Raw genomic sequence first — 11333 nt, 5'->3', positions numbered from 1 at the left:
AGGATGAAATTGAAGACCTAATGGATAATAACAGTAATGATGATGATCATGATAATGACAATTACAACAATGGAGATGCTGAAGATAAGAGGAATCAAGTCATGAGAAATTTACCTTGATTACACATGCACTTGTGTGGTGCTAAATGCTCTTGACATTACAACTTACCCTTAAATGGCAGTGTACGAAAACTGCAGACTGGAGACTGGCTTTAAATAGTAAATGTGTTACCATTACCATTATTGAGAGCTAACTGCAAGCAGGCTAACCCAAGTAATGCTATCCAGAGTTAGAGTTAGGCTGACCAGAATAAAGTCTGGAGGAGCATTTGTTGCACACCCATCAACTGGTTCTGTGATGAAAAAAAAAAGAAAAAAAAAAACACAAAAAGCCTACAGTGTCTGAAAAAAAAACAGTAAAAGAAGTAGGAGGGAAAGGAAAGTGTCTATTTTAAGAACTGTTAACAGCATTTGGAAAATGCAGTGGCAAATTAAGTTTTCAGGAAAGGGATGGACAATAGGGGTACTGATGCATGTCTTTCTCCCCTACCCACCTAAGAATTGCAAGCACTAAAATAAAATATACTAGGAACTCGATGGTTTTTTGTCCAGAGTTGATGTTTGTAGTTTGTAGTCTTCACTTGTATTTCTATAAAGTGTATGGCAAACAAAGTGATGAGCTGACAAAATCTTGAAGTTTGCTTGCAGATAACAAGGTTTACCTCCCAGAAGTTTTTAATTTGGTTTCTTAAGGAGAAAATATCTTAAAACAACAAAATACATGTAACACTCAAACTTGTTTCTAAGGAAAATGTTCGAATATTGTAAAAAGTTCTTTGTTAGCAATAACATTAAAGAATTTTCAAATTACTTATCACCATGCAGTATTTTTCCCCATAACCAAACTTAGGTGAAGAGGGACTGGGGTTAAGCTTCCCATTTCAAAATGGAAATTCCGCTGTATGAATTTTAGTATATTAACATTATGTAACAGCTTATTGTCACATGCATTTATTTCAACTCACTTTTTGTCTTAGTAATCATCTTAAAGCAGTCATACCTTTCTGGAAAGGTCTTCCTCCACTTTAAATATGTGTAAGCCTTCCAAAACTCATATTTTCAGCTTTTTGACCCAAAAATGGTTCAAGCATGCACATATGTACTGAAACATCCAACAGACAGAAGAGCAAACTCTTTAACCTTTAAGTGTTTTATTATCATTACTAATAATATTACTCTCTTATTATTGTAATAATCCTAATGTTTTGTGACACCAGTACTTTTTCACTCCTAATGTTTCAGTAGACATGCACTTCAAGTGAAACTAACCAGCATCACTATTTCTATGACTGCAATGGGTACACAATACCTTTACTTGTTTTATTAGTACTTTAGAACACAAGTAACATCTTGACAACACAATATAACCATACATGTTTTGGTTCTACATGTACACATACATGAAAAAATGCCATGTACAAACATGCTTGAAAGCCTTGCGGTGAATACTTCAGATAGTGAGGTAATGCAATGTGATGTGAATGCAACAGCACAAAACACAACTGCTAGAGTACTGGTATGTTGTGGAATCATTGTAAGAGCCTTTTCCATGTAATGAGAGCTGCTTACATGAAAACCACAGAACAAAAATATTCCCTTATCTTGGACAGATTTTTCAAACACTTTAAGAAATTGCCCAAAGAAAGTCATTTTATCATTGTGCATTTCTTGCAATTTCTGCAGTTTCTTTTCCTCCTTTTCTTCCTTCCTTTCAATAAACTCTTTAAACAGAGAGACCAATTCACTTCTTTCACTTGGAGGTTTCGTTCTAGGTTTTTTCTTTTGTATTACCTGTTCATCACATTCCGCACTTTCTATACCCTCTGAATCGTCTAATTGACCTTCATTTTCAGTTGAGCCCTCTTGGTGTTGAGCTTAAGGATGTTTAACCAGACCCTTCCTACTGCTGTACACAGCTGATGATGTTATATCATCATCACCATGAAAAATGTTGTGAAGTTCTTCATAGTAAGCACATTTCTTTGCATTTCTTCCTGTTTTCTTGTTGTGATCAATGTATGCAATATATGATCTTTTGAGATTCTTGAACTTGGTCTCCCAAGACTTTGCACCACAAGAGATATGTCCCTGTTCCCACATTTCAAGGCAAATAACAGACCAAATGTCTTTGTTCCTTACTCTTGGATTCTTGGATCATCTTTTTTCTTTAAGATATGTTTCAATCAAGATCACTTCCTCTTTCAGCCACATTTTCTTTTCTTTTCCACATTGAGTTCTGTCATTACCATTGCTACTTGTTGAAGGCTCAGATGGAGAGCTAGACCTGGAATGATCTGATTGGCTCTGGTAGGATGAAGCACTGTGATAACCTACCTAAATAAAATAATTACACGCATTATCAGTAAACCAAAGAATAGGGAACAATCACCAATAAACAACAAGTGGTAATAACAATATGAACCTTATGGTACCTTGTCGCATTTCTACCATCATAAGCTTTCACCAGGCAAGAACAAACCTACACTAGTATTAAAGTCAGGACATATATATCTGCTAGCAATAAATTATTATATACGAAAAATTCCCAAAAACACAAAAAAACATGTTGTATTTACAGCAGAGTCCTGCCCAAATTCTCCAGGAAATTAAAACATTTTGGTTACTGATATCGATATATAATATTTATAGAAAACACACTCCTACGCAAATTGACAAAGACAACGTAAATGTACAGTAAAGAGCAACATAACCAACAAATAAATAACCCCCAAATATTATTCTGAAGTTCGTTTTCAAAAGAGTAACTGTACGAGTTCCATCATTCACGAATGTTTAGGGAAGTAAATATGGTAATTTCAAGGTAAATCCGAAAATTTTTGCACCAGCCATTCAAATATGTGTACTTAAGTACTATTTCGTAAATGTTTTGAAAATTTTCAGGCAATAAAAAGAGAGAAAAGGAAATCGTGACCACTTACCACGATGAGCTACTGCGTCGACGAAAATCACGAACGCGGGAAACGTCACGAAAGTACTTCGCATATATGAAGTACCTACATGTTTGAAATTGAACATCGCTTGGCAAAATGATTATTTTCGAATCCATCACCCAAAGGAACGCGTTGGATCAGTGTTCCAATAATCCGTCTTCAGATCACACAGATCAGTGACCCGGTAAATCCTCGTCCAGAGTGGATTTGATAGATCACTGATCTCAAAACGGATTTGCTCCAAAGGAACGCCACAGATCAGAAATCCTGATCCGGATTCTCCCAGAGGAACGCACCCGTACGTTGTTTGTAATTTGCAACGGTCGACCTCGGCAAGACGCAAGTGATCCCGAGAAATTTTTCATAAATTCTGCAAATCCTAACATTTCATCCCCAAAATCCGCTAAATGACAGTCAGATAAATGAAGTTCACTTCGCTTTGTTTTTCTTTGTTGTCTCGAGTGATTTTGCGGGGTTTTGGGACGGTTAATTCCACTTTGCATCGATGCCACTCCAAAGGCAAAGGAAAAACACAAGGCGTGCAACTTCTAGAACCGTCTGGGCCGAAAGTCTTCAGAATTTCTTCCGCTTCCAAATGTCGCTCAACTCCTAGCTTCGGGCACGTTAAAAGTCGATTAACGTGTAAGAGCGAAGCTCAGAAGCCTGCTCGATTTCCGATATTCGCTCCCCATCTGCCGTCGACACATGATGTGGACCAAAGAGGTCGATCATGAGCATTCGATTAACCGTATTATATTTCAAATTAATCACTAACCGAGCTCAGATTTCACCCGCTGTCCCCACGCTAGGGCCGGTTTGTACCGTCTTTCGACGGTCACACTCTGCACTGGCGTGGAGAGGGCTTTGTAGTTTAACTGATCGCAAGAAGTGTCAGGTAAGCATTGATTTCCAGTCATATTTCGAAAGGTCAAACATAATCGACCAGGATTTATTATTTTATGGCTATAGCTGTAATAATTTTATGTTCATGACTCTGACTTGATCAGAGTAGAGCAGGTAATTTAGTGTTAACAACTGAGTTGAAAACGTAAATTGGCCACGGTAAGGGGTAAAAAAGCTGACGTTTCCAGCTTTAGCCCTTCGTCCTTCGCTCTGACGAAGGGCTAACGCTCGAAACGTCAGCTCTTTTACCCTTTACGGTGGCCAATTTACGTTTTCAACTCAGTTGTTAACTCTAAATTACCTGCTATACTCTCCCACCGACGCAGCACCACAGTTTCTTTAGAAACTTACCCCCTTTATTGATCAGAGTAGTATATCTACGTTTTGGTGTTTCTTTCCTCTAAATGATTTACAGACATTTTTTTTGTATGAATCTATAAAATGGACATGAATTTGCGCATCATTGTTTTAAAAGGCACATACCTACAAGTTTGCATTTCAACGAGAACCCACAGCGGGAAACACGAAGGGCATTTGATAGAAAAGAACACTTTTGGGTCACTTACCCAAAATCTTAAATGGGAGAGGAAGTTGTTCGATAGGTGGCATGCCCACCTAACCATGGTAAGAGTAAATATGACTTCAGTGAATTAACTCTTATTTATAAGAAAACAGCATGTATGTATATTATGTATATATTTTTTCAGGTTTTGTTGATGGTTTCTAGAAACTGTTTTTTCTTTTTTTAAAGGAAAAGAGGGTAGAAAAAATTTCAGTCAGCAGATTGAGCAAGGAGGAGGCCATATAGGCATACAAGACAAAAAAGGCAATGAAGAAAACAGCACTATTTCTACCTTGTTAGTTTACTGCTTTATTAATCCATTCATTTCAACCATCCAAATTTAACATGAAATGAATATAATATTACAATGAAGTTTTAGTAAGTGTGAATTATTTCATTTTGGCCGCATGTCTGTGGGGGGCAGCTTGTTTATCTTCCCGTGGATATGCTACTCTAAGTTGGGAATGCCTGTAGATGGGCTTTGTTGTTAAATGTGAATTTTGTATTCCCAACTCAAGACAGGTGAGAATGATATACATTTGTATTCAGTCTGGGTTAAACACTATTTGTCAAAGGACATACAAAATAACACACCCACACTGTAACTATAATGATGCACTCACATACTATATAACTATTGTTATCCAATAGAACCAGAACAAACTTCATAACAAGCTGGCAGAGTCATCTAAACAGTAGACAATCCACTTCTAGATGCACCTGCAAAAGCAAAAGGCCATATCATGGTCACAAGTAGAAAAGTGGTAAATAAAGTGACTCAGAGTTTTTTCTCCATATCAACTGTCTCATGGTCTCTATTGCTATTTTTCAAAGTGTGTTGAAAATGACATAGCCCATGCAAATGAAACTGAACTGGGAGCATTCTTTTAGCACAAATTTTTCTTCATGGACTCATGAAGTGCATTTACAAGCTTTCAATGCTCCTCTCCATCCCAGACATTAGCATATCCCCTGTGATGTTGTGTGTTGTATTTTTCCTCATACTGTGATAAACACAAGCTGATAAAGGTAGGCTGTTTTCCCAGTCTATGCCCACAAAGCCACCTGGTTGCCCATGTATATGCAACGGCTCTGATGAACCTACAGGTAAACATGAAAGTGAAAAATGAAGACATCTATCTACAGTTCAGGTAAATACTGGACCTCTACTCACTGAATGATAAGAGACTCATTTCTTATGAATGGAGAATTAAAAATTAAAATAAACCCCCAAGTATTGCAATTAATAGCTTAAGCAAAAAAAACAGAAATGACATATACCTACATATATATATAAAATAAACAACGATAAGTTCCTCCATCTTGGCTTCTGAGGTGAGGAGCGACATGCAGAAGAATGGCACAGTTTGTAATGGCATTGAAGTCTTCATGTTGGGTAATGCAATTGATTTGTTGGATTGAACCATCAACACTCATCTTTGCAGATGAATTAGTGACTTCTCTGCAACATCAAAACTCTGAGGGCACCAACTAACATTTCAGTACTGCACTCTCCCATTGACACCTGGAAGAGGTAACGGAAAAACTATTGGACAGACTTAGCGACGCATGAGTGCATAAGGGCTCTGCTTATGTTTAAAAGGAATCACAGTAAATCTTTCAACTTACCATTAATCCACACTCACTTTTCCTTCAAATCTAGACTCTAAAGTTGATGGCGTTAAGTGCATCAATATCTGTTTCTTCTTCACTTGTGTTCGAGCTTTCTTCTTTGCCACAATCAGCAAGTGGCTCATCTTGATTTGGGATGATAGATAATGGTAATAGGACTGAGTGGAGTCCTTATACAAGTGATGAACAAGAATGGATAACTGTGAAGCAGGAGTCTGATTTGTCAATCACCAGTATGATTATGGACAGAATCAGACAACACAAAGTCTTATTGCCAATTAATCACAGCTGTTACAATTTCCAAAAACAACAAATACATTTATGACAAATATGTACAGTAGAGACAATGTCTAAGTAAAAAATTCCTCAAATTTGGAAATTCTACAATTTTTTAGGATAAGTAGTTGTTGCTATGGTTATTGTGATCAATTCTGTGATTGGTGGATTTGACTGAAAGGACTAAGTATGAGTGGCTGCTTCAACTGTCTAATTACAGATGTCTGATTACAGCCGATTGTCTGATTACTGTCCAATTACAACTCTACAAAGTGATTAGTGGAAAATAAAGCAGCTAATGCACCAATCACATTTGAGGAAACTGTAATAGTTATGATTACACCTTTGATAACTCTAACTTCACTATCAGAACTGTCACTCTGCTCCCAATTGAGACTTTCAGAAGGGTCAGACGATTCATTACTGAACTTGGAATCAGCGGACATAGTGGAGACAGACGTATTGGAAAGGAGTGGATTTTGGCAAGTAGGCATAGCTTACTAGTAAAACACTGTTTGCTGATCAAGCGGCCAAACAATGTGACGTCATAACCTTGTTTCTCTTCCCAGTCTCCGGAGACAGTTTTATATAAAAATCGAGTGGGTTTTGAGTGAAAAAAAAAAAGCGTTCATAGAAAAAAGATCATTATTTCTAACTGTCACACAGCTTATCATACATGTTGAGCTGCTAAAAACGGGGAAAAAATTTGTGTCATGTACACTCAAAGGGTTACATGTATTTGTATTAAACTGGCGTCAGGAGAAAAAGTATATTATTTGAGGATTGTCAGTGCACCCTCTTCCGAACACTAAGCACCGAAGGTGCCTTCCTTATGTTGTTTTCTTCTCTTCTTCGTCATTTCAGAATGAATCTTGAGCTCAAGTGTGAGAAAATGCCGGCCGACAATGACCACGTGGAGTCGGGTGAGCAAATCGCCACGCCATCATCGCTAGCACCTTGCCCTGGCAAACCTACTGCCCCAATTATCATCGAGCTATTACACATATTTTTCCGCTACCAATTCTTATTAAGTGTCATGGTGACGTTTTTAGCACCTGGAACTTTTCGAGCAGCAATGGAGCGGCTATGGGATAGCAACAGGACTTGATAAGCGACAATAATCGGTTCCTTGAGTGACTGCGTTCATCGATGAACAGGGAATGTCTTCAGATTCTGTTCAACCTTAACCTTTCAGAGGAAAATTACAAGAAAATCGACAGCTGTTTTGGAGCGTTGGAAAACTAATTCAAGCCCAGCACAATTGAATGCACGAACGGTATATTTTAATACGTGTGTACGGTAAAACGAATAATCTGTGCAAAGTAATGTCACACTTCTGAGAAAATTAGCCGCGTGCAGCGAATACGGTGCACAAACAGATGAACTGATCGGAGTCAGGCTCGTCACCGGCTTAAAGAATCAAGATGACAAAGTCAGGCTTTTAAGAGAACTATCCCAGATGAAGAAAGCTCTACAGATAACTGAATCGCCTTGCAACAAATGAAGACGATCGCAGGCGCTAGAGGCAATCAGGCAGAAGACGGAAAAGAAATTCAGCAAAACGAAAGTCGACTATGGAAGTCTTCGTAAGAGGAGAGATGGAGGAAAATCGTCGAATTTAGAGAGGATATCGGGAAAGAAGAAATCTATAGGTCCTTTTTTAATTAACATGTCCGGGAATAGTCTTTGCTTATCCGACAGATTCAACCAAATTCTGGTAAACTGACCACAAACCTCTTGAATTGATATTTAAGAAGTCTCTACTATCAGCTCTTTGCCTTCTCCAAAGAATGCTTTTTAAGCTGTAACAAATCTGTCAGTTCAGTACAAACCTGGCTCTCAAATACTCTTAGCCACACGGGATGAAACCCCTGGGCCAGAAGAATCATGGGCAGTATTTTCCCTGGAGCTGCAGAGCCTAGACCGTATGCAAGCCCAGAAGGTCACACCAGAACGACTGGATCAACAAAGACCAAGTGCCAATCAAGATCCGAGAGTATTCAGTTCTTACCGTGACGAGCTAATAGTACATAATGGTGTTCTGTTCAAAGGCTCGATAGTACTTATCCCTAAGTTACTGAGACCTAAAGTAAAGTGCAAATTCCATTCCAGCCATTTGGGAGAAGAGGCTTACCTGCATAAAGCAAGAGACACTGTATTCTGGCCTGGCATGAATGCAGAAGTGCGTGACTAGATCAAGCAACGTTCAGTTTACAACGAATTTCAAGCTTAGAATCAGAAGGTACCAATGCAGAGTCACTAATTTCCCGACCGCCCGTAGAATCGAGTAGCTTCTGACCATTTTAGACTGCATGCGTGTCGCCTTTTACTCGGATTTCATGGAACTAAGGAAGTTGGAAAAAAAACAGCTCCAGTTTCGTAATTGAAATATTTAAGGAACAATTCAGTAAACGTGACATCTCAGACAAACTGGAAACGGACAACGCTCCTCAGTTTACAAGCGATGAATTTCATCAGTTTTCGTTCAATCGGGAGTTCACTAACCTATCTTCCTCCCCACATCACTAGACTCAATGTAAAGGGGTATTCTACTTTGAAAATGGTTAATTCTTTGTTCAAAAAGGCTCTCAAAGACAACAAAGACCCGTGATCAGCCCTGTTGGACCAACGAAACACTCCAATAGAGTCTCTGGAAAGTAACCCTACACAGTTTGATGTTTAGACGCATCAGAATCGTACTTCCCACAGCCTCTGACCAACTGTACCCCAAGATCCGAGAAAATGCGACCTCAAAGCTGAAATTGAAAGGCAGAAGGCCAACTAGTACCACGATCGTTCCTTCCGCACCCTATCAGAAATTTAGGTTGGGCAAGAGGTCAGAGTCGCACCTCTTCAGAGGAATCAAACTTAGTAGATGTGTGACTGTATTATGATGCAATAAGACATGTTCTTTGTAGTAAAAACCAGTTCAGACATTATAATGCTCCATAGAAATCGGGAATTTCTGAAGCAAGCTCAACAACCAGCTGAACAACCCAAGCCAGTTGAAGGCAGTGACAGCCAGTCTTTATAAATAATGAAAGCCAGCTTTCAAAGCAGGATTTGAAGAAGGCTAATCATGAACCGAAGCAAATATCGACACCACAATCTGTTCCAGTTAAGAAAACTTGAACAAGAGTTTGTAGAGCCACCCTCGAGGTTCGGTGACTTTGGTGTGTAGTTGGCCGTGTGAAAACTGGCTTCAGCTACAGAGAACTTTAAGTATTCATTTAGAGACTCTAACTACCGGTTATGTTTATATGTTTTTTTTTCCGAAGTAAGTTCACTCCAAAAGAAGGGAAATGTCAGGTTATATGAATCTTGCGTTACATGTCACGTTACTTGTTCCCTTCTCTAGTCATTAAAGACAGTTGTTGAGTTGAGTTTAAGAGTAACATGCATGTCTCAGCAGCGATGGTAACACACTATAACACAGAAAATTGCTAATGAGTTTTAGCGAGAACAAAAGTCTAAGCAGTCTAATTTAGAGTAAAAGGTCTCGTAGTTCAATACATTCTTCTCAGTGTTGTCGCAGTAACCGAGAAGTTACAATTGATAGACCCAGTCAGTTTGGTACGCGTTTGAAAGAGCATCAAAAAGCGGTCTTCTTTTGCAAAAGAAAACTCAGTGTTATCGAAGCACACATGCCTAACTAACCAGGCAATTGGGTGTGATAAGTCTAAAATTATCACCACTAATCGGTTTTACCACCAGCGCATTTCTTTGAAAGCCTGCCATGTTAACTCCGCCCATGCTCCTTTAAATCGTGCGGCTTACTTCTTGACACCTATTTACACCTCGTCAGAAAAAAGGTAGCTAAGTAGTGAGCGTGTAAAAAGACCTCTTTTTGCAGCGTTTAGATCACCCCTGCTGAAGGCACTAGACAGGAGTGTCGAATGGTTGGGTCTATGATTTGTAACTTCTCGTTTACTTTCATTAAATCTTTAAACCAGAGTAGCATAAACCACATCTGATTGTCCACCTGGTTGCCATGTGAACTTTAATTTATTCAAATAACATGTTCATCACAAGTTCAATCATTAATTACTCGTATCGTAACAGCAAAAACATTAACGGAGCTTAAAAAATTGTAGGTAATGTAAAGGTTTGATGATATATTGCACCTTATTGATTGCGGGTCTACCATGAATGGTGTGTGCGTTTGTAAGTACTTTGAGCATTCCAAAAGGAAAGCAATTCTTCATGATTTTTAATTAAGCTTCGCACTCCGAGAAGCAGAGAGCGAAGAGACCTCGGAAGAGCAAACTAAATTGTGTTTTCTCGTCAGCCGCCTCGTTTTCACGGTTGCCTCGCTTTCATGCTTGTAGAGGAATACCGCAGACCGTCAAGCAACGCAAGCTTACATACTCTCGACATCGTCGATAAATATTTAGATAGATAGGAGACCGAAACCTAGACAAGGCCCACCTGCGTAACCCGAGTAAAAAAATGCCATGAACGACAAAAGCAGTTGGTTATAAAACTAAAACGAACACTCTCCTATGTTCAGTTAACTCCGAAATGGTTTGTAAGTGAAAATTTGAATGGTGGCTGTATCTGTAACTCTTTTATTAACGGTTTCAAGCAAAGTAAAGTAAAGATTGATTTCAATTAAAAGTGATAACAGCACGAAATAAAAGTATTTCAAGTACTCTGTTTAATGTGGTAAAGTGCTTAAACATTTTCCTTAAGAAAATCTTGTACAAAACTTTCCTAAGAAAAGAAAAGTTTAGTTAATAGAAATGCAAATAAAATGCTAAAACAAAATAAAAGGTTTGACTGGTGAATGCTATAAAAACAAACCTTACTTTGAGTTATTATTAAAGAAAATACAATGACAGAGAGATTACCATAGTTACAATATTCAGATTTTTATTGAGAAACGCTCTGTTTTTAAAATACCCTGATAGAAAAACTTCTTTTTTCCTCATAAACCTTTAAAGGAATACA

At 38.3% G+C, this 11333-nt stretch overlaps 1 long non-coding RNA gene and 2 pseudogenes across 1 annotated transcript; 1 reads left to right on the top strand and 2 right to left on the bottom strand.

Annotated features, from left to right (window-relative positions):
- Window positions 1-1190: 1190 nt before the first annotated feature.
- On the bottom strand, window positions 1191-2510 carry LOC131792664 (uncharacterized; annotated as a pseudogene).
- Window positions 2511-3439: 929 nt separating this feature from the next.
- On the top strand, window positions 3440-5259 carry LOC136281798 (uncharacterized). The gene is made up of 3 exons (XR_010718000.1): window positions 3440-3905; window positions 4389-4537; window positions 4665-5259. It is a non-coding gene; the product is annotated as an uncharacterized lncRNA (long non-coding RNA).
- Window positions 5260-5410: 151 nt separating this feature from the next.
- Window positions 5411-6829, bottom strand: LOC136281916 (uncharacterized; annotated as a pseudogene).
- Between the last annotated feature and the right edge of the window lie 4504 nt (window positions 6830-11333).

The sequence above is a fragment of the Pocillopora verrucosa genome, chromosome 6 (assembly GCF_036669915.1).
Source record: "Pocillopora verrucosa isolate sample1 chromosome 6, ASM3666991v2, whole genome shotgun sequence".
NCBI classification, from domain to species: domain Eukaryota; kingdom Metazoa; phylum Cnidaria; class Anthozoa; order Scleractinia; family Pocilloporidae; genus Pocillopora; species Pocillopora verrucosa.
Note: the sequence above shows the minus strand (reverse complement) of the source record. Positions and strands in the feature narration are given on the sequence as shown.